Source organism: Dendrobates tinctorius, unplaced genomic scaffold (assembly GCF_039654945.1).
Source record: "Dendrobates tinctorius isolate UK_male_01 unplaced genomic scaffold, ASM3965494v1 ptg000029l, whole genome shotgun sequence".
Lineage (NCBI taxonomy): Eukaryota > Metazoa > Chordata > Amphibia > Anura > Dendrobatidae > Dendrobates > Dendrobates tinctorius.
Window position 1 is genome coordinate 59,644,432 of NW_027361697.1, and position 23,811 is coordinate 59,668,242.

Below are 23,811 nucleotides of genomic sequence, written 5' to 3' on the forward strand. Positions count from 1 at the left end.
TTGCCCCAGCCGGGGGCTGCGGCCCAATCGTCCAAGAACCCCGCCGGAGCCTGTGGGGCTCCAGTGTCATCAGTGCGCCGGAGCGCGCGAAGACTTCGCCATCGTCTCAGCAACTAGGCACAGCAACTACTACGCCGAAAGACCACCAACCTGAACGGCGAGGGATATCTGAACGGCTAAGTTGACTTTATGATTAAGGACCCGTAGTCGGCCATACCGCGGCCCTATAGTCTCACGACTCGTCACTGCATCCTGTGTACCTGCTAGTACCACACCTACAGTATACTCTTTAATTACCAAGTGAGGTAATAACAAGTAGAAAGCTCCTGCATCCTGGTGTCACGGGTAGAAATACATTATCTTCCTTCCTCCCACCCATTCTTTAAGGCCCCGTTACACGCATCAATGTCCCAGCGATCCCACCAACGATCCTACATGGATGGGATCGCTGGGACATAGTTAGCTGATTGCTGGTTAGCTGTCACATAGACAGAGCCACCAGCGATCAGGACCAGCGAGCAAGCTGGTTTCCAGTGTAAACAGCGGGTATCTAAGAGCCGCGCGGCTCTTAGTTACCCACTGTTTACCTTGGAAACCAGCATGCACACTGGCTTCCAGGGTAAACAGCGGGTATCTAAGAGCTGCGTGGCTCTTAGATACCCGCTGTTTACATTGGAAACCAGCTCCCAGCGTCGCTGATCGCTGGCCTCTCGCTGCCACACACAGCCATGCGTTCTGGCCAATGGGAGAGCAACGATCAAGAAACGGCCCAGGATGTTCGAGCACGATCAGCAATACCCAGAACGGGGGCTGGTCGCTGATACATGTCACACACAGCGATCTCACTGGAAAGATAGCTGTGGCGTCACAAAATCAGCGATCTCGCTGGCGATCTCGCTGTGTGTGACGAGGCGTTAACAGACAGCCTGGATCATGGAATCACACCTTTTATGCTGCTCCCTGGCATTAAATGTGTTACATTGTAAATATATTTAGAAAATATAACATTTATAATATTGAGTCTGAAACCTAAGATTGTAGACTTTCATATAATTTCAAGATGTTTAGCTCTTTTATTAAAGCTGTGGCAGATGGTAAAAGGCAAGAAAAACTGTATTACATATGTCCTTGGCATTGAAAATCTAGACGCATGTAAACACAAACTTAGGGTACATTTATAGGGCTGTAGCTTTATGAAACCTTAGGTATATAAACACCCTATAAAATACTATTGTCATGATCTGAAGTGATCTGACAGTTTTAAATTGCACTGGGTGAACTTTTTTTACTTTGGAAAGTTCCAAGGTGTCTTGACTGTCCCCGGTGGTGGTGAGTGGTATTGCACTTTAGGGTTTTTTGCACTTAATTATGGATCAGGTGTGACACCCTATAAAGGTGTGCTCAGGGTGTTCACTCACTGCCTGTGATTTTGTGAGTTTGTGTTCACTCTGTTTTTGGAGAGCCTGGATGAAGGATGGAGCTGGTGAGGAGTCCTGCGCAGCTTAGCCAGGGGGGACGTGTTTCAGCTATGGTGTCTGGACGAAGGGCTTGCATGGCGTGGTGGGGTCGCAGTGATGGTGTCAGCGGGAAGTGTCTGCATGGGCTGGTGGAGTGGCGACTATGGAGAGTGGCACTCACCATGTGGGACTTGGCCGCTGAGCTGGACTCAAGCATGCTCGACTTCGTGTCAGAAGCTGAACTCTTCCTTGGGACTCTGGTTCTAAGCAGCTGCAACTGGTGGTGGACTCTGCTCCAAGGCTGCACTAAGGTGAAGGATCCTGTTATGGTGATGGATCCGGGTGGAGGAGAAGACGCACGCAGGTGGTGGGCTCTGTTGCTAGGAGCGCACGCAACAGAGCAAAGCTAAGTGGTGTTTCCCCTGTATTGTCTCTTTCCTCATGTGTGTTATTAGTGCAGTGGTGGGATTAGTTTCCGCACCGACCTATTCCCTAGTGAGGGTTTAGGGTCAGGGCGAGCTAGGGCGTTGAGGTACGCGTGCGGCGCCCGGTGCGAAACCGGCATAGGGAACGTTAGGAGTGCAGGGACACTGGCTCAGGGGAGCTCAGGAGGTCTCCATGTCCCCATTCCCTATCGCAGGGCCCACCATTGTTAAAGTTTCCCAGGTTCCCCCGTTATTATTTGATTATTGTATGTATAACGTGTAATACCTAAATTCGCCAGGTGGAGGCGGCGTATCCACCTGCACGTTTTATTATTTAAATGCGCCCCACTGGAGGCGGTGTATCCAGGGTCACGTGTGTTATGGGTCCGCCTTGCGGTATCATCTGCGTCCCGACACACATGACCATGACATTATCACAGGCCATACAGTTTTTTTTTTTCTGGTGAGCTTTGGCCATGTGGAGACCACTGAGTAATTGCTGCCGGGCCTCACTGATGTGAGTGGGGAGCGGCAAGGTGTGTTAGAGCCGCTGCAGCAGCAGTTATCAGGGTCTGGGGCCTCTGCTCAGGTAACCAGGAAATCAAAATGGTGGCTTTGGCAAATTGCGGGTCTTGCAAAAGCCCCTGGAGTCGCTGCTGGGGAGCGGGACTTGCTCATGCACGTGGGCGTACCCAGGCAGGTGGGAGGAATGGTGCCCCACGGAGCTGCTTGGTGTTCCCCGAGGTGAAGGGGTGCGTTCCAGTGATGAGCAGACTGATGTAGAGTCCGCGGGGTTTACGCCAAATCTTCAAATACCACCGTAGAAGCCGCCCCTCCTGGCCGTGTGGAGGCGGCCAGTGAGTGTATATTTCCTCCATATGCGTTCCCTTCTCCTCCTGGTGTGTGCAGCAGGTGTGCTGGGGGGGAGTAGGGACAAATCTCAACCCTCGCCATTAACCTACCCTAGGAGGCTCAGACCTCATGGTGAAGAGGGTTGGAGGGTGGTGACCCCTTGGTGATTTGCGGGGGTGTGAGTGTGGTGACACAGGGGGACGCCTCTGTGATCAGGTCCTGAATGAGTTCACCAATTTTTTGACAAACGAATGTGTGTAATAAACGTTCAGGTCCGGACCTGTGTGTGAACGAGCGTGTATGTGTGCCACCAAAAAACATCTTGTGGAAGTGTGTTGTGGAGCCTGATCAGCTCATAACAAACAAACATACACATACATAAACTCGTTCCCCAGGTCGGCGCTGTGGAGATGAGTGGTGCCTCCAAAATGAACTTTATTGCCAATACCAGCGGTGCATTTGTCATAAACCTGAAGTATCAGGTAATGGTGGGGTGAACTCAGGGTCTGGGCGTCCCCGCTGTAGGTGTTTCCCTAATGAGGGGTGGTCTTGAGGGTCCAGAGGCCCCTCATTAAGGAGGGGGTACTGTCATGATCTGAAGTGATCTGACAGTTTTAAATTGCACTGGGTGAACTTTTTTTACTTTGGAAAGTTCCAAGGTGTCTTGACTGTCCCCGGTGGTGGTGAGTGGTATTGCACTTTAGGGTTTTTTGCACTTAATTATGGATCAGGTGTGACACCCTATAAAGGTGTGCTCAGGGTGTTCACTCACTGCCTGTGATTTTGTGAGTTTGTGTTCACTCTGTTTTTGGAGAGCCTGGATGAAGGATGGAGCTGGTGAGGAGTCCTGCGCAGCTTAGCCAGGGGGGACGTGTTTCAGCTATGGTGTCTGGACGAAGGGCTTGCATGGCGTGGTGGGGTCGCAGTGATGGTGTCAGCGGGAAGTGTCTGCATGGGCTGGTGGAGTGGCGACTATGGAGAGTGGCACTCACCATGTGGGACTTGGCCGCTGAGCTGGACTCAAGCATGCTCGACTTCGTGTCAGAAGCTGAACTCTTCCTTGGGACTCTGGTTCTAAGCAGCTGCAACTGGTGGTGGACTCTGCTCCAAGGCTGCACTAAGGTGAAGGATCCTGTTATGGTGATGGATCCGGGTGGAGGAGAAGACGCACGCAGGTGGTGGGCTCTGTTGCTAGGAGCGCACGCAACAGAGCAAAGCTAAGTGGTGTTTCCCCTGTATTGTCTCTTTCCTCATGTGTGTTATTAGTGCAGTGGTGGGATTAGTTTCCGCACCGACCTATTCCCTAGTGAGGGTTTAGGGTCAGGGCGAGCTAGGGCGTTGAGGTACGCGTGCGGCGCCCGGTGCGAAACCGGCATAGGGAACGTTAGGAGTGCAGGGACACTGGCTCAGGGGAGCTCAGGAGGTCTCCATGTCCCCATTCCCTATCGCAGGGCCCACCATTGTTAAAGTTTCCCAGGTTCCCCCGTTATTATTTGATTATTGTATGTATAACGTGTAATACCTAAATTCGCCAGGTGGAGGCGGCGTATCCACCTGCACGTTTTATTATTTAAATGCGCCCCACTGGAGGCGGTGCATCCAGGGTCACGTGTGTTATGGGTCCGCCTTGCGGTATCATCTGCGTCCCGACACACGTGACCATGACATTATCACAGGCCATACAGTTTTTTTTTTCTGGTGAGCTTTGGCCATGTGGAGACCACTGAGTAATTGCTGCCGGGCCTCACTGATGTGAGTGGGGAGCGGCAAGGTGTGTTAGAGCCGCTGCAGCAGCAGTTATCAGGGTCTGGGGCCTCTGCTCAGGTAACCAGGAAATCAAAATGGCGGCTTTGGCAAATTGCGGGTCTGGCAAAAGCCCCTGGAGTCGCTGCTGGGGAGCGGGACTTGCTCATGCACGTGGGCGTACCCAGGCAGGTGGGAGGAATGGTGCCCCATGGAGCTGCTTGGTGTTCCCCGAGGTGAAGGGGTGTGTTCCAGTGATGAGCAGACTGATGTAGAGTCCGCGGGGTTTACGCCAAATCTTCAAATACCACCGTAGAAGCCGCCCCTCCTGGCCGTGTGGAGGCGGCCAGTGAGTGTATATTTCCTCCATATGCGTTCCCTTCTCCTCCTGGTGTGTGCAGCAGGTGTGCTGGGGGGGAGTAGGGACAAATCTCAACCCTCGCCATTAACCTACCCTAGGAGGCTCAGACCTCATGGTGAAGAGGGTTGGAGGGTGGTGACCCCTTGGTGATTTGCGGGGGTGTGAGTGTGGTGACACAGGGGGACGCCTCTGTGATCAGGTCCTGAATGAGTTCACCAATTTTTTGACAAACGAATGTGTGTAATAAACGTTCAGGTCCGGACCTGTGTGTGAACGAGCGTGTATGTGTGCCACCAAAAAACATCTTGTGGAAGTGTGTTGTGGAGCCTGATCAGCTCATAACAAACAAACATACACATACATAAACTCGTTCCCCAGGTCGGCGCTGTGGAGATGAGTGGTGCCTCCAAAATAAACTTTATTGCCAATACCAGCGGTGCGTTTGTCATAAACCTGAAGTATCAGGTAATGGTGGGGTGAACTCAGGGTCTGGGCGTCCCCGATGTAGGTGTTTCCCTAATGAGGGGTGGTCTTGAGGGTCCAGAGGCCCCTCATTAAGGAGGGGGTACTGTCATGATCTGAAGTGATCTGACAGTTTTAAATTGCACTGGGTGAACTTTTTTTACTTTGGAAAGTTCCAAGGTGTCTTGACTGTCCCCGGTGGTGGTGAGTGGTATTGCACTTTAGGGTTTTTTGCACTTAATTATGGATCAGGTGTGACACCCTATAAAGGTGTGCTCAGGGTGTTCACTCACTGCCTGTGATTTTGTGAGTTTGTGTTCACTCTGTTTTTGGAGAGCCTGGATGAAGGATGGAGCTGGTGAGGAGTCCTGCGCAGCTTAGCCAGGGGGGACGTGTTTCAGCTATGGTGTCTGGATGAAGGGCTTGCATGGCGTGGTGGGGTCGCAGTGATGGTGTCAGCGGGAAGTGTCTGCATGGGCTGGTGGAGTGGCGACTATGGAGAGTGGCACTCACCATGTGGGACTTGGCCGCTGAGCTGGACTCAAGCATGCTCGACTTCGTGTCAGAAGCTGAACTCTTCCTTGGGACTCTGGTTCTAAGCAGCTGCAACTGGTGGTGGACTCTGCTCCAAGGCTGCACTAAGGTGAAGGATCCTGTTATGGTGATGGATCCGGGTGGAGGAGAAGACGCAAGCAGGTGGTGGGCTCTGTTGCTAGGAGCGCACGCAACAGAGCAAAGCTAAGTGGTGTTTCCCCTGTATTGTCTCTTTCCTCATGTGTGTTATTAGTGCAGTGGTGGGATTAGTTTCCGCACCGACCTATTCCCTAGTGAGGGTTTAGGGTCAGGGCGAGCTAGGGCGTTGAGGTACGCGTGCGGCGCCCGGTGCGAAACCGGCATAGGGAACGTTAGGAGTGCAGGGACACTGGCTCAGGGGAGCTCATGAGGTCTCCATGTCCCCATTCCCTATCGCAGGGCCCACCATTGTTAAAGTTTCCCAGGTTCCCCCGTTATTATTTGATTATTGTATGTATAACGTGTAATACCTAAATTCGCCAGGTGGAGGCGGCGTATCCACCTGCACGTTTTATTATTTAAATGCGCCCCACTGGAGGCGGTGCATCCAGGGTCACGTGTGTTATGGGTCCGCCTTGCGGTATCATCTGCGTCCCGACACACGTGACCATGACAACTATAAATGTTAATTTTTTTAATTCATTGCTTTTATGGGGAACTGGTTATGGGGTGCAGCAGCAAAGAGGAAGGAATGGATAGTGCTTGTAGTCTTCTAATTTTATAGCGGTACCAATTGGAAATGCAATTTATGTAGGATTCCAATGAATAAAGTTGTATTCTAAGATGATAGTGACTGAGAGTTGGCCACTAACATTAATTTGCTTTCTATAATAGTATCTGGGGAAAAAAATCATCTAAACGTTCTAATATTCCTTATCCTTCCTTCACTTCATTTATGGGAAATCTTGATCACAGTCATCAAGCCAAAAATAGCAATGAAAGTTCACATATACCTGCCATGTGGAACATTTTGGACTGCCTGTCGAAACTTTCCATGAAGATTCACATCATGAGAACAGTTCCTAAAAATCCTGTTAAACCACAATTCACACCTAGCCTCTTCTGTTAAAACACCACTCCAGCCTTTTCTTTTTTTCAGCACTGGAGTGGTGCTACTATTCTAAGTTCCCTGACCCTAGTATTTTACTCACCAGCCGCTGTCTTCAGCTTTTATCGGCGCCACCATCTTGTGACCAGAATGTCTCAAGTACCGGAAGTCAGAGGTAAAAGTCGCAAGCTCTCGTTTTGGCCACATTCTTCCTTTGATAGACATATGGTAGATTGGAGGAAAAGTTGCAAAATCTCGAAGAGAGGTTAGATACGCTGAAGATCATTAAGGAAGGTGAAGAGTTCTTGGACAGAGCAGAATTATCTCTTTATGTTACAGAAAGAAAAGAAATTCGAAGTGCACCAGAAGAAAGAGGAATGGAGACATGTGACACAGAGAAGCAGGAGGATCAGGAGGCAGTCAGCACCCATATTGCTCAGGAACCAGTATCAGGCTCTCACGCAGGAAAACGATGAAGAAATACATCAGGATAAGACTTTGCCAACAAATAGCAACCTTGTACGCCTTCAGAGTCCTCCTGGATGGAGAAAGAAAAATGTTATGAAGAAGAAACGGAGAGTGGTGGTCATGGGGGATTCCCTGTTGAGAGGAACAGAGGCCGCTATCTGCAGACCGGATATAACTTCAAGAGAAATGTGCTGTCTTCCAGGTGCAAAAATTAAAGATGTGTCTGACAGAATATCAGGACTCTTCAGACCTACAGATGACTACCCATTCCTGCTACTACATGTGGGGACAAATGACCTGGAAACCATCTGCAGAGACTTTGAAGACTTAGGCAAGAAAGTGAAAGAACTGGGAGCGCAGGTAGTCTTCTCTTCCTTCCTCCCAGTGGATGGCCATGGAACAAGGAGGTGGAATAAGATTCTGCAGGTGAACAACTGGCTACGTCGATGGTGCCGTCAGCAACGATTTGGATTTATGGATCACGGAGTGAATTACCTTTACGATGGACTACTTGCTAGAGATGGGGTGCACCTTACGAAGACTGGAAAACATGTATTTGGAAGTCGCCTTGCTACACTTGTAAGGAGAGCTTTAAACTAGAACAACATGGGAAGGGAGCAAAAGACCAGAAAAAGCAATACACCTGACAAATGCTATTGAGAACTCTGCTATTAGAAGTGGAAAGGAAGAACAAAGACAAAAGAATCTAATTAATAAAAATATTGGAGAAAGAGAAACCAATCACAAACTAAAATGTTTCTATACTAATGCATAAAGCATGGGCAACAAACAAGGAGAATTGGAACTACTAACACAGGAAAAGAAATATGATGTCATTGGAATCACTGAAACTTGGTGGGACGATACACATGATTGGAATACAAGACGGATACAACTTATTTGCAAGAAACAGACTTGATAAACGAGGAGGAGGTGTCGCATTGTATGTTAGAAACGCGTATATCTGCACAGAGATTGAAGCTTCAGAGACTGGGAGTTCTGTGGAAACTGTTTGGGTAAGAATACAAGGACAGAACAATGGAAAGGACACCATTGTAGGCATTTACTACAGGCCGCCTGTGCAAGCTGAAGATATGGATGAACTCTTTATGCATCAAATGGCCAAGTTCTCCAAAAAATATGACATAGTTGTCATGGGAGATTTCAACTATCCAGACATTTGTTGGGAATCTCTCTCAGGCAAAAGTAACAGGTCAAGGAAATTCTTATCCTCTCTTGCTGACAACTTTATCTTCCAAAAGGTAGGGGAGAAAACAAGGGGAACTGCTACCTTGGATCTAATCCTTATAAACAGTGAGGAAATGGTTGAGGAGGTAAAAGTGGCTGGGACCCTAGGAGGTAGCGACCATGCTATTTTAGAATTTTGGATAACTAGAGGAGGAAGACCTGTGAAGAGTCAGACGTCAAGGTTAGATTTCAGAAAGGCAGATTTTAAGGGATTCAGAAAGAGAATTGGAGGGATCCAATGGCTGGATATCCTTAAAGACAAAAATGTCCCGGAAGGATGGGAAATCTTGAAAAATGAAATTCTCAAAGCACAATTGTTAACAATTCCGAAAAGAGGGAAGAATAGGAAGCATTTAAGGAAACCAGGATGGATGAACACAGAACTTAAGCACATGCTAAAAAGGAAGAAAAAAATGTTTATAAAATGGAAAGAGGGAGGCATATCTAAAGAAGAATATAATGCTGCCTGCAGAACCTGCAGGGCACAAATCAGATTATCTAAAGCTGAAAATGAATTGAGGCTTGCAAGAGATGTCAAAAGCAATAATAAAGGATTTTGGGGATATGTCAAAAGTAAAAGAAAAGTCAAAGATGCTATAGGATTTTTACTGGATGAAAATGATGAAATGGTAAGACAGGATGTTGAGAAAGCCGAACTTTTAAATTCCTATTTTGCATCTGTTTTCTCTCAGAAAGGAAATGTAACATCAACTGTTCTTCACTGTCCTATTAAGGGAATAGAAGAATACAGGATATCTATAAACAGAAAGATAGTGAGGAAACACTTAGCTAACCTAAATGAATTCAAGTCTCCAGGTCCAGACGAATTACACCCCAGAGTACTGAAGGAGATAGCAGAAGAAATTTTTGAACCCCTCTCCATAATCTTTGACAATTCTTGGAGAACAGGAGAAGTCCCAGAAGACTGGAGAAGAGCAAATGTTGCTCCTATCTTTAAAAAGGGGAAGAAGGTGGACCCAGGCAACTATAGGCCGGTGAGTCTGACTTCTATACCAGGAAAGATCTTTGAACAAATTATTAAACAACATGTATGTCAGTACCTGGATAAGAATGAAGTGATTAAACAAAGTCAGCATGGGTTTGTAACTAATAAGTCATGTCAGACTAACTTAATTTCCTTCTATGACTGAATCACTGATTGGGTGGATCAAGGAAATGCTGTAGATATAGTATATCTTGACTTCAGCAAAGCATTTGACAAAGTCTCTCATACAATCCTTATTGAAAAAATGACTAAGTATGGAATGGGAAAGATGTATATCTTTGTACCGTGTTAGCCAGTAGATAGAAAAATATTCAGGATTGAGAGTCCTCAGTAGTTGATACCTTTTAATGGCTAACTGAAAAGATGGTAACACATTGCAAGCTTTCGAGACTACTCAGGTCTGTTCATCAGGCTAGACTAATACAAAATCTGAAGTCACATATTTATGCACAATACAGCACAGAAAAAACGCAATAGATAAGACAAGTGACGTATCTATGAACTGGTCCAATGTTTATATTTATGTTTCTCCCTCTCCCATATTGATAGTTCTGCTTCACGTCACTTGTCTTATCTATTGCGTTTTTTCTGTGCTGTATTGTGCATAAATATGTGACTTCAAATTTTGTATTAGTCTAGCCTGATGAAGAGACCTGAGTAGTCTCGAAAGCTTGCAATGTGTTACCATCTTTTCAGTTAGCCATTAAAAGGTATCAACTACTGAGGACTCTCAATCCTGAATATTTTTCTAAGTATGGAATGGACAAGGCAACTGTTAGGTGGATTCATAACTGGCTTAGTGATCGAACCCAAAGAGTGGTCGTAAATGGCTGCACATCCAGTTGGAAGAATGTCTCAAGTGGGGTACCACAGGGCTCTGTCCTGGGCCCTGAATTGTTCAACATCTTTATCAACGATTTAGATGAAGGAATTGAGGGTAATCTGATTAAATTTGCTGATGACACAAAGCTAGGAGGGATAGCTAATACTAGAGAAGAGAGAGAGAGGATTCAAAAAGATATAAATAAACTGGAGAAGTGGGCAGCAACTAACAGAATGGTTTTTAACATGGAGAAATGCAAAGTACTACATCTGGGCAATAAAAATGAAAAAAGCATATACAGAATGGGAGGAATAGGGCTAAGCAACAGCACATGTGAAAAAGACTTGGGTATACTGATAGATCACAGACTGAATATGAGTCAACAGTGTGATGCAGCAGCAAAAAAGGCAAATGCAATTCTAGGATGTATTAACAGAAGCATACAGTCTAGATCATTATTATTATTATTATTAGTCATTATTTCCCTCTACTCCTCTTTGGTCAGACCTCATCTGGAATATTGTGTCCAGTTTTGGGCACCACATTTTAAAAAAGACATCAACAAACTGGAGCAAGTTCAGAAAAGAGCGACCAGAATGGTGACCGGTCTGCAAACCCTGTCTTATGAGGAAAGGTTGCAGGATTTGGGAATGTTTAGTTTGCAAAAGAGAAGACTGAGAGGAGACTTAATAGCTGTCTACAAATATCTAAAAGGCTGTCACATTGTAGAAGGATCATCTTTATTCTCATTTGCACAAGGAAAGACTAGAAGCAATGGGATGAAACTGAAAGGGAGGAGACACAGATTAGATATTAGAAAAAACTTTTTGACAGTTAGAGTGATCAATGAGTGGAACAAGCTGCCACGAGGAGTGGTGAGTTCTCCTTCAATGGAAGTCTTCAAACAGAGGCTGGACAGACAGCTGACTGGGATGATTTAGCGAATCCTGCTTTGAGCAGGGGGTTGGACCAGATGGCCCAGGAGGTCCCTTCCAACTCTACGATTCTATGATTCTATGAGTTGTGACTTCCGACTTGTCCAGCCAATACTGGAACAATTTGCATGTCACAAATTGCAGAACACAGACTGGAGCGGTGTCGGTAACAGAAGAAGATGGCGGCTGGTAATTATGAGACTAAAGGAAGGGAACTTAGAATAGTACAACTACTCTAGTGCTGAAATAAGACAAAATGTGCTTTAGTGCTAGCGGTGCTTTAAAATGGAACTGTAATTTTGTAAGTGTATGGAAAGAGATGGAACACCCTTGTGAAGACCTTATACTATTGATATCATACTATATGTGTTATAGTTCAGCATTTTCTATATGTTGATGTTTGTTGCAATTGTTTACTGAGTGATGAATGCTCCTCAATACTCGTGTTAGAAAAGTGAAAATATCAGTGAAGATGCAGGGCTGAGGCAGGGTTGATAGTTAGCCAGCCCTGTAGCTAGGAGAGATTTTACGACAGCAAAAAGGGAAGTTACTAGAAGTTCCAGAAGTTAGTGTGCTGTGTGTCAGAGAGTAGAGGACATTTTTCTCCAGAGAGACTGACATTGTCAGATCATCATATGGGTGTGTGATATAGAGGTGATACATAGGTAGCAAGTGAATTAATGAATGGCAGAAATGTCTGGAAACAGCAGGAAAGCCAGATTGCTATGAGTATGTGGAAGAATTAGTAGACTGGAAAGCTCAGCTTCTGAAGGTCTGAAGGAAATAGCCGTGGGATGGTGAGGACCCTGAGATAGCATAGTGGAACTGTTAGGAACGGCAGAACGCACTAAATAAAAATAATAATAAAGTGCGTTCGCCACTCGGGGTCCACCGTGCAGTAGGTGATATAATCGCTGCTAAGTGGTGGCAGGAGCAATATGGCGGAAAGGCGCACAGGGTTAAACTTCACCCAGGTGCACAGAGCAATCTCAGTTAATTCACAGAGATGCCAAATAAGTACAAACACAAAAGACTGAGCCTGTTGAGGTCACAGTACTCAGTAAAAACACACACACGGTATCAGGTCACAGGAGTAGCCCAAGAGGGCGGCACTACATCCATCTAGACCTACCGTGTGCAGAGCGTCGCAACTGCGGATGCAAAGGGGCTGCTACTGCAGCGCGGCGTGGACACTGCCGCTAAACGACAAGGCCAAAGCGCAAGCGCAATGTCGGACGCTAGCAGCTGTGGATGTTGCAGCAGAGGAATGCTGGAGCTGATTCTTACTCCGTCCCTAACCACATACGTAATATCAGAGGGAAGGGGTTTTTTAATGAGTCATTCACCAGAATCATACATCCGTCCTCATATACACAGCAGCAAGTAAGTCTATACTAGCGCATGGCGGAACAGCCATGCGCACCTTTTATAGCAGCCGGGACCTTCCGCAAGCTTCCAGATCTCTGAGATGGACCAATGAGATCTGGAGCGGGACCTGAGCACATGACTCCCAATCTCCAATGGGAGATCGTCCCATGAGCTTGCTCAGTTGGAGGACAGAAGGACTTAAGGCCCCTTTACATTTAGTGATGCACCAGCGATCTGACCCGGTCAGGATCGCTGGTGCATCGCTAAATGATCGCTAGTGAGCTGTCACACAGGCAGATCTCACAGCGATGCAGCAGCGACACAGCGCACGATACTCACCTTTCACACACAGCGATCCTGACGTCCTCTCGCCCGCCTCCACGCGTCGCTCATCGGCGCCAGCAGGAAGCCCAGCAGGAAGCGCCTGGCGAGAAATGGAGCCAGACATTCTCGCGCGATCAGCGATGGACAGCGGGGGAGCCGGTCAGAGGTAAGTATCACATATAGCGATATCGCTAGCGATATCGCTATAACGTCACAAAATCGGTGACGTTATAGCGATATCGCTAGCGATATCGCTATGTGTAAAACCCCGTTTAGCCTCAGGAGAGATTTGCTGCAAGGCTATCGCCTCTGCAGTAGATAAACAGCAGGAGACTGCAGAATGTGAGGGTCTGGATCCCTGCGGATTAAACGCAGAAATCCGACACCTAACAGGAACAAAGGGACTGAGGCTGGCATGTAGGCCAGACCTGGCTGGGAGCATTGATAAAGAGATACTAGTCTTGCCTGGCTGGAGCACTTGTACTGTATGTGAATGGGCTGAGAAAGAATCTAACTGGAGATGGTGAGCCCCATTGAAACATGCTGTTTCACTAACCTTACAAGATATGTGTTTTCACCTGCAACCACAGATTTTGAACCTCTGTACTGCACAGAAGGTGTAAAAGTCAGGTGTGATTCCTGCTACCTAGTGTACGCATGTTACACCTATTCCATTAGTAAACAACAGTTCATTTTTGTATCCTGGAGTGACTCCTTCCTTCTTAGTTTCATGGGTCCCATACCATCTAGCAATATGTGGTATGGAAGATCAAGAAAAGGAACATTATCACACACTCAGGGACCATCTTTACTGGTTTTAAGAGCTGCAACTACACAAGTTGGCAAGTGTGACACTTTCAACTCACTTTGCATAGATCAACAGTGCATGCGAATTTAAGAAACATTGTAATACTATATATCTTGTGAAAGAAATTAGCTTCCTCCCTCACTTATTAGACATTTCTTCCCCTCCTCCCTGCCTACTGACCTTGCCCACTCTGAAAAACAGTTCAAATAACTCTTCCTTAGACAAGGCTCACTTTGGTTTCATGTGACCTAACTATTAAATTCTAGGGTGTGAGGGTGTAGAGGAGAAAGAAGAGGAAACAAGCAGAGGGTGACATAGAAAGATTATTCTGTGCTTTCTACCAAGTCTTTTTCCTCACCCCATAGCTAATTCACATCAAGACAACTTCCACTCCTGTATAATATACTCCATATAGCTGTTGCTTGTCTCTGTGTGCTATAAAAAAGAAAAAATGAATTACAAGAATCTCGCTTTCACAAGTTGAGGATCAAGAAAAGCACTTCTGAGCAACCGCGCTGCTACAGTGACACGAATTCTTCAGAAATCCATATAAATATTTCAAGTTCTTTATAAAATGTACTACAAAAACTACGCATTTCGAGGAGACAAACCGCACCTCTTCTTCAGGTTACAGTACAGAGTTGTAAAGGGTGAGTACTTCAGAGTACTTTTTTCATTTTCATTGATTTATACCAGGTGAAGCCCTATGTCTGCGCCCCCTCCCTTGTTTTTTCCTTTGTAAGAATCTCGCTTTATGTGCTGTTCTGTGTATGGCAGAGATCACAGCAATTAGACTCCAACCCCAGTTCCCAGTAGATTGCAAGATAAGAGATACTGTAGATCATGCAGTGAGGAAAACTAGTGAAAATGCAAGATAAAAGTAATATAACAGCCACATAATGTTATTCCTCATGTACATGAACAGGACATCCTATTCTGAAAAGTTACTGGAGAGTACGGTTACCCGTTACCTACAAAACCCAAAAAGATTGTGTGAAGAAAGGTTTATATTACCAAGAATAATAATTTAAGGATAGGGAGATGACCTCTTGGGTTGCAAATATTTTAATTAACTGAAACTAAAAATAATTAAAGCTCAAATGCTGACACTCATAAAACAAGCTGGTCCTGCGGCTCATTACTACAACTAGTGACACCGGGCAAATTAATTACAAGCCTTAATTATTACAGGGCAAATGTAATTGTTTTTGAACCGTTAGTATACAGTATATATACATTAATTGTATAAAGAATGAGAGTGAAAAACAGATGATCACTCATTACCTGCTCTATTATAGTGGTCACACATGTAGTTAATATAATTACAGTTGTGTGAAAAAGTGTTTGCCCCCTTCCTGATTTCCTATTCTTTTGCATGTTTGTCACACTTGAATGTTTCAGATCACCAAACAAATTTATATATTAGACAAAGATAACACAAGTAAAGACAAAATGCAGTTTTTAAATGAAGGTCTTTATCATTAAAAGAAAAAGAAATTCAAACCTACTGGGCCCTGTGTGAAAAAGTGATTGCCCCCCCCATGTATCAATGTTATATACAGTATCATCTTGACTTGACACCCACAGCTGTTACGGGAACATGTCAGCTGTTCAAAAGCTGACATGTGCCGGGAAAGATGTGGGTTTAGTGCCGGAGGGAGAGACACGACATGAGCCGTATATGTATAGTGCATGTCGTGAAGGGGTTAAAGAATATCATCCGTGTGTCACCAGTGTGCACGTGTGCAGCACGCATTTTGTCCATGCTGCTGATAAAAAACTGACATGTCTTCACCACCATTGAATATAATGTGTGTGGGTGTCCCTGCAAATGCAGCCCTTATAAAACGGACCACTTCCGGACAAAAAATGGAAGAGTGAAGGGGGCCTTAGAGAAAGTCTGGACTGTGAGACCTCCATCAGGTGCAAGAGTAAACAGATGACCCTCCTACATACTGTAGCACTCTGGCATTTGGTTCCATTTCTTTCTCATATTTTCATTCTTTTCATTCATCCAAAATCCCATACATATATCATGTGTTCACTGCATGGGGTAGATATAATAAGGATGGAATAAAACAAACTCAAGGGCTTAACTATATGGGATACAGAGGTTCGAAAAGCTTTTGGGTGAACCTAAAAGTGGTAGCACTGTTGTAAATGACAAGTGACTTGGGGGGACTCAGTTATAGTTTTTGCATTAGGGATGATGCATTTCTGGTTACACCTGTTAGTAGCCTAGCTTACAACATAACAAACAACAAAAAGCATACACACAATGCATGCATACTTTAATAGACTTTTTGCTTACAATATTGGAGATGATACATAAAAAACAAGATAAATACTCTATACTTGTCTTCTTGTGGTAGTCTGTGGGGAGATGACAAATGCAAAATGTTCTATGTATCAATACATGCTGTTTGGACTAATACATGCTGTTTGGACTATTATCAAAAAGCTGTACAAAACTGTAAAAAGACTCAACTGTTTGAATTGTTTTGACTAAAATGAATAAAAAAGTCATAAACATTTACATTTGTATATTTTACAGTATATATTTACATTACTATGTCTGTAGATATGGTGTTGGTGAACATCAAGCAGAAAATGACTTCCATTACCGTGACATGCAAAAGTCCCCCCCTCCTTGGCATTTAACCTGTTTTGCTACTTCACAACCTGGAACTTCACTGTTCTTTTTTCAGGTTTGTATCAGTTCATGTAAAGAACATGCCTACGACTGTGAACATTTGGTTTTCTTTTTTTGTGACGCAAGCAATAAATAGAACAAAATTGCTGAAAACTTCAATGCGCATAACTATTCACCTCCCTTAAAGTCAGTACTTTGTAGAGCTGCCTTTTGTAGCAATTTCAGTTGCACGTTGCTTTGGATGGGAGTAGAGTTGAGCGACTTTTGCTTTTTTAGGGTCGCGTTTCGTTTCGTGAAACCCGACTTTTCCAAAAGTCGGGTCGAGCAAGATCGTCCGATTATAGGGAAAAGTCGGGGTCGTCCCGAAACACGAAACCCAATGTAAGTCAATGGGGAATAAAAGTCGGCAGTGAGAGGAGGACAGGAAACACACCTACAGTGCCCATTTGAATGCCAAAAGCATCAATTCTTCTTACTTAAGCTTGTCAACCTTAATTAACTTCATAATACAAGTTATGCACTGAAAAATGGGGGTTATTTGGCTAAATTTGTGGGGGGGGAGGGCTGGCTGCAGGTTTTCATGTGCCCTGGGCGAAAGAGCGCCCCTTTAACACATACCACAACTCATCATGCTCCGATACGGCAGAGAAATAGCGGTATAGTACAATGAAAAATACCTCACTTTTTACATCTCATGACGAGGCCCATCTATTTCTCCATACAAAATCATTGGTCCCATATAATGTTTGAAACAGTATATGATGAGCTCCACATAATGCTACAGTATATGTTGGTCCCCATGGATGAAGCTCCACTGTCTTATGGGCCCAAATAATGCTCCAAACATAATGGGCCCCATTTCTACTGCTCTAGTGTATAATGGGCCCTGTAAATGCTGCTCCAGTGTCTGATGTCCACCTTTGGAATGTTCCAGTGTATGGTGGGCCCCATCTATCATTCTCCAGAGTATAGTGCTCCCCAAAAATTGCTGTCCCAACATAGAAAACAATCAAATAAGTCTCCTCGCTAGGGAATCCCTGTACTTGTCTGAACAGGTGCTGTAGCTTGCTTAACAGCTCGCCAGCCGTTCTCACGCCCAGTATGGATTGCACGTGATTGCACAAAGGTTAGAAAGGGTACCGTATCCCTGGATAACATGTATGGATAGCGTACACATTCAAAATATATGTCTATACAGCATGAGGCAGGCTCAGACGGTGTTAGGCCCAGTATGGATTGCACATCATTGCACAAAGGTTAGAAGGGGTACCGTATCCCCGGATAATATGTATGGATAGCGTACACATTCAAAATATATGTCTATACAGCATGAGGCAGGCTCAGACGGTGTTAGGCCCAGTATGGATTGCACGTCATTGCACAAAGGTTAGAAGGGGTACCGTATCCCCGGATAACATGTATGGATAGTGTACACATTCAAAATATATGTCTATACAGCATGAGGCAGGCTCAGACGGTGTTAGGCCCAGTATGGATTGCACGTCATTGCACAAAGGTTAGAAGGGGTACCGTATCCCCGGATAACATGTATGGATAGCGTACACAATCAAAATATATGTCTATACAGCATGAGGCAGGCTCAGACGGTGTTAGGCCCAGTATGGATTGCACGTCATTGCACAAAGGTTAGAAAGGGTACCGTATCCCTGGATAACATGTATGGATAGCGTACACATTCAAAATATATGTCTATACAGCATGAGGCAGGCTCAGACGGTGTTAGGCCCAGTATGGATTGCACGTCATTGCACAAAGGTTAGAAGGGGTACCGTATCCCCGGATAACATGTATGGATAGCGTACACATTCAAAATATATGTCTATACAGCATGAGGCAGGCTCAGACGGTGTTAGGCCCAGTATAGATTGCACGTCATTGCACAAAGGTTAGAAAGGGTACCGTATCCCTGGATAACATGTATGGATAGCGTACACATTCAAAATATATGTCTATACAGCATGAGGCAGGCTCAGACGGTGTTAGGCCCAGTATGGTTTGCACGTCATTGCACAAAGGTTAGAAGGGGTACCGTATCCCCGGATAACATGTATGGATAGCGTACACATTCAAAATATATGTCTATACAGCATGAGGCAGGCTCAGACGGTGTTAGGCCCAGTATGGATTGCACGTCATTACACAAAGGTTAGAAGGGGTACCGTATCCCCGGATAACATGTATGGATAGCGTACACATTCAAAATATATGTCTATACAGCATGAGGCAGGCTCAGACGGTGTTAGGCCCAGTATGGATTGCACGTCATTGCACAAAGGTTAGAAGGGGTACCGTATCCCCGGATAACATGTATGGATAGCGTACACATTCAAAATATATGTCTATACAGCATGAGGCAGGCTCAGACGGTGTTAGGCCCAGTATGGATTGCACGTCATTGCACAAAATTTAGAAAGGGTACCGTATCCCTGGATAACATGTATGGATAGCGTACACATTCAAAATATATGTCTATACAGCATGAGGCAGGCTCAGACGGTGTTAGGCCCAGTATGGATTGCACGTCATTGCACAAAGGTTAGAAGGGGTACCGTATCCCCGGATAACATGTATGGATAGCGTACACATTCAAAATATATGTCTATACAGCATGAGGCAGGCTCAGACGGTGTTAGGCCCAGTATGGATTGCACGTCATTGCACAAAGGTTGGAAAGGGTACCGTATCCCCGGATAACATGTATGGATAGCGTACACATTCAAAATATATGTCTATACAGCATGAGGCAGGCTCAGACAGTGTTAGGCCCAGTATGGATTGCACGTCATTGCACAAAGGTTAGAAAGGGTACCGTATCCCCGGATAACATGTATGGATAGCGTACACATTCAAAATATATGTCTATACAGCATGAGGCAGGCTCAGACGGTGTTAGGCCCAGTATGGATTGCACGTCATTGCACAAAGGTTAGAAGGGGTACCGTATCCCCGGATAATATGTATGGATAGCGTACACATTCAAAATATATGTCACAGGAGGCAGGCTCAGACGGTGTCAGGCACAGTATGGATTTGACGGCCCAGATTATACAGCGGAGGAGCAGGGAGAGGTAAAGATTGCAAATGCTGGGGCCCTGGCCAAGCAAGGGGGGCCCACTCGTGGGCGTCGGTACTGGCACTGGGCCCCTCATAGTACAGCGGTGTGTCTGACGGCGGGTGTGCACCACCGCCGTCAGAGACACTTGATTGCACTATGAGGGACCCTGTGCCAGTGCCCGCGCCCAAGAGTCGGCCTACCCACCTGTCCAGGGCAACGGCACTCGCACGTTGTCATGCGCTAGGTGGTGACCCCGGCCATGGGGGGGGAGGCAGCACAGTTAGGGAGTTTTAGAAAGTGGCATATGTTGATGTTGGACATTCAACTGATGCAAAAGCCCAAATAGGTGAAGTACCAGGAAGAGGTGGACCAAAGCAAGCCATTTTTCTGTCACCCTATGTCTCATCAGGGGAAGGTGGGACAAAATCCTTGGAAACCCATGCGTGGTTCATTTTAATGAAGGTTAGATTATCCGCATTTTGGGTTGACAGACGGGTCTTTTTTTCTGTCAGGATTGATCCAGCTGCACTGAAGACTCTTTCCGATAGCACACTTGCAGCTGGGCAAGCGAGCTCCTGTAAGGCATATTGGGCCAATTCAGGCCAGGTGTCCAGTTTAGCGGCCCAATAGTCAAAGGGGAATGACCTGTGTGGGAGAACATCGATATGGGAGGAAAAGTAGTTTGTAACCATAGTTGACAACTGCTGTCTCCTGTCACTTTCCATCGATGCAGTATTACCAGTTGTGTGAGCGGTATTTGAAGAATCAGTCCACAACATTGTCATGAAACCCCTGTCTCCAACGCCACTTCTGCTGTGTGCACCACGAACACCTCTGCCAAGCTGCCCCCGGCCCGTACGGATCGTATGAGAACCATCACCGCTGCTGTGTGCTGGGAATGCCTCAAGCAACCGATTTACCAGAGTTGCTTGTTTATTAGCCAATATTAGGTCAAGGTTCTCCTGTGGCATGATGTTTTGTAATTTGCCTTTATAGCGTGGATCCAGGATGCTGGCCAACCAGTAGTCGTCATCGTTCATCATTTTGGCAATGCGGGGGTCCCTTTTTAGGATCCGCAAGGCATAATCTGACATTCTGACATGTGGGCCAAAGTTCCCGGTGTCAATGATACACTGCGAGTGCTGGGTGGAGGAGCACTTTCTGGCAAATCCACATCCCTCCAGTCACGCACAAACCCTGTACCAGACCTTGCCACGCCAACATTTTCACTTGCCCCACGAGATGCATCCTCCTCCCCTAAGTAATCATCCCCATCATCCTCCTCCTCCTCCTCCTCTTCTTCCTCCACCTCATCCAGGAGAGGTCCCTGAGCAGACAATGGCTGAATGTCATCAAGGATTCCCTCCTCCTCTTCCTCCTCATCAACATTGGCTGCAGACGCCTGCTCCTTAAGGTGCGTCAAAGTTTGCATGAGCAGACGCATAAGTGGGATGCTCATGCTTAGGATGGCGTCGTCTGCGCTTACCAGCCGTGTGCATTCCTCAAAACACTGAAGGACTTTACAAAGGTCTTTCAGCTTCGACCACTGCACGCCTGTCAACTCCATGTCTGCTCTCAAAGTGCCTGGCCGTGTATCCTCCCACAAATGCATTATGGCCTGCCTCTGCTCGCACAGCCGCTCCACCATGTGCAGGGTGGAGTTCCACCTTGTTGCAATGTCGATAATGAGGCGGTGGTTGGGAAGGTGGAGCAATCGCTGCAGCTTCTGCATACGAACGGAGTGTACAGGCGACCGGACGGATGTGCGCGCACAGTTTTCGCACCTTCTGGAGCAGGGCTGTTAACTCCGGATAATTTTTGAGGAAGCACTGCACCACCAGGTTCAAGGTGTGAGCCAAGCAAGGTATGTGGCTGAGTTTTGAAAGGGCTATGGCTGCCACAAAATTACGGCCGTTATCACTAACTACCTTGCCTGCCTCAAGATGTACACTGCCCAGCCATGACTCAGTTTGTCGCTTCAAGTACTCGGCCAGCACCTCGGCGGTGTGTCTGTCGCCCAAACACATCATCTGCAACACAGCCTGCTGACGCTTTCCACTAGCTGCTCGATAGGGGGACACATCGTGTGCAACAGTGGCAGCTGCAGATGGAGTGCTCGTACGACTGCGCTCTGTGGACGAGCTGTCGCTTCTGGAGGAGGAGGAGGAGGAGGAGGGTGGAACGCCTACAGCCAACTGTTTCCTATACCGTGGGCTAGGCAGCACTGTCCCACCACCGCTGTCCCCTGTGGACCCTGCATCCACCACATTAACCCAGTGCGCAGTGATGGACACGTAACGGCCCTGGCCATGCCGACTGGACCATGCATCAGTTGTGAGGTGCACCTTTCCGCTCACTGACTGCTTGAGTGCATGGACAATGCGGTCTTTCACATGATGGTGGAGGGCTGGGATGGCTTTGCGAGAGAAGAAGTGGCGACTGGGTAGGTCATAGCGTGGTACTGCATAGGCCATGAGTTCGCGGAAAGCTGTGCTTTCCACCAACCGAAAGGGCATCATCTCAAACGAGATTAGTTTGGCAATGTGGGCGTTCAAACCCAGTGTACGCGGATGAGAGACTGAGTACTTTCTTGACCTACTCATAGTGTCTGGGAGGGTGAGCTGGACTTGAGAGCTGCATATGGTGGAAGTAGCGGTGGACAGGGCGGACTGAGAGAGGGTTGATGATGGTGATGGAGTTGGTGTTCTTTCTGATGGCCTAGAATCAGTCTTTCGTTGATATAACAGTGGGATTCCCTGACTGCTGTGGTCTTGCAACGACACCTCAACATTTGCTGCTGTGCTAACCGGTGGGCTTACAGTGGGGGAAACAATGTAGCGTTGCTGACTACCTTCGTTGTGATCAGTTGCACATGTGGCACTTGAGGTTTGGTGTTGTGTCCACGCTTGCAAGTGCATGCTGGTTAAATGTCTAAGCATGCAACTGGTATTCAAATTTTTCAGATTTTTCCCTCGGCTAAAGGTCTTTGCGCACTTCTTACAGATAACCTTGGCCTGATCATGAGGATTTTGTTCAAAAAAGTGCCACACTGCACTCTTCCTACTTTGGCAGACATTTTGCGGCCTAGCACGCTGTGATCTTTTGACCCTCTGGACAAGCTGTCCAGCAACTCTTTTGATGTTTGGAACCTGTCTTTGGAGTGCTCCGGGCCTGCCAGATAACAGCTGTTGCGATGTCGATGTCTGCTGTGGATGCTCCTCATCTGAGCTATTGGAAGCAGCACCCTCTTCCCCCAATGGATGCCAATCTGGGTCAACAACTGGGTCATCCATCACCTCCTCTTCTATGTCATGTGCACCTTTCTCTGTGTCACCGTGTATGGTGGTATAGTGTGCGGGAAGGGGCACCTGAGTCTCATCACGGTCAAAATCTGGCTCTGTACACTGCGAGGACAATGTAGTGCTCTGAGTGAATGTACCAGCAGAATCATCCATCAGCGGCTGTGCATCAGTGCACTCCATGTCAGATTCATCTTGGCCTGGGTAATTCACCATTTGACTTGATAATCCAGGCATGGTATGTGAAAACAGCTCCATGGAGTAATCAGTAGTATGGCCTGCGTCATCCTTCAATCTTGGTTGGGGTGAAGGATGCAAGGAAAGGTGTGGTTCATGAACATGAGCCTCCAATGACGACTCAGTGCTTTTACTTTTTACAACTGAAGAAGAGGAGGCGATAGAGCTGGAGGCTGAGTCAGCAATGTAAGACAAAACTTTTTCCTGATGCTCTGCCTTTAAAAGCGGTTTGCCAACTCCTAGAAAACTAAGCGTTCGAGGCCTTATGTAGCCAGACGATGACGCAGTGTCAGCACCTCCTGCATTCGGTCCTATTTTGCTCTTGCCACTACCATCAGATCCACCACCAACACCATCATTACCAGCTGCCAACCCCCGCCCAATTCCACGGCCTCTTCCACCAGCCTTCCTCATTTTTGGTAGAAATGTAGACAAAATCCAACAAACTATATAGTAATGTAAAACAAGGTACAAGGTGTCTATAGGACAGGGGAGTTTTAGAATTTCTGCACACACTTGTGGACAGTGGACACTTTTGGATTGTGTGCGGCCCACTGATATCTGAGCACTATGTGACACGCTCGATGGCACAGCTGCCTGTGACCAAAGTGACGAGAGGATAATGGAGATTTTGAATCTCTGCGT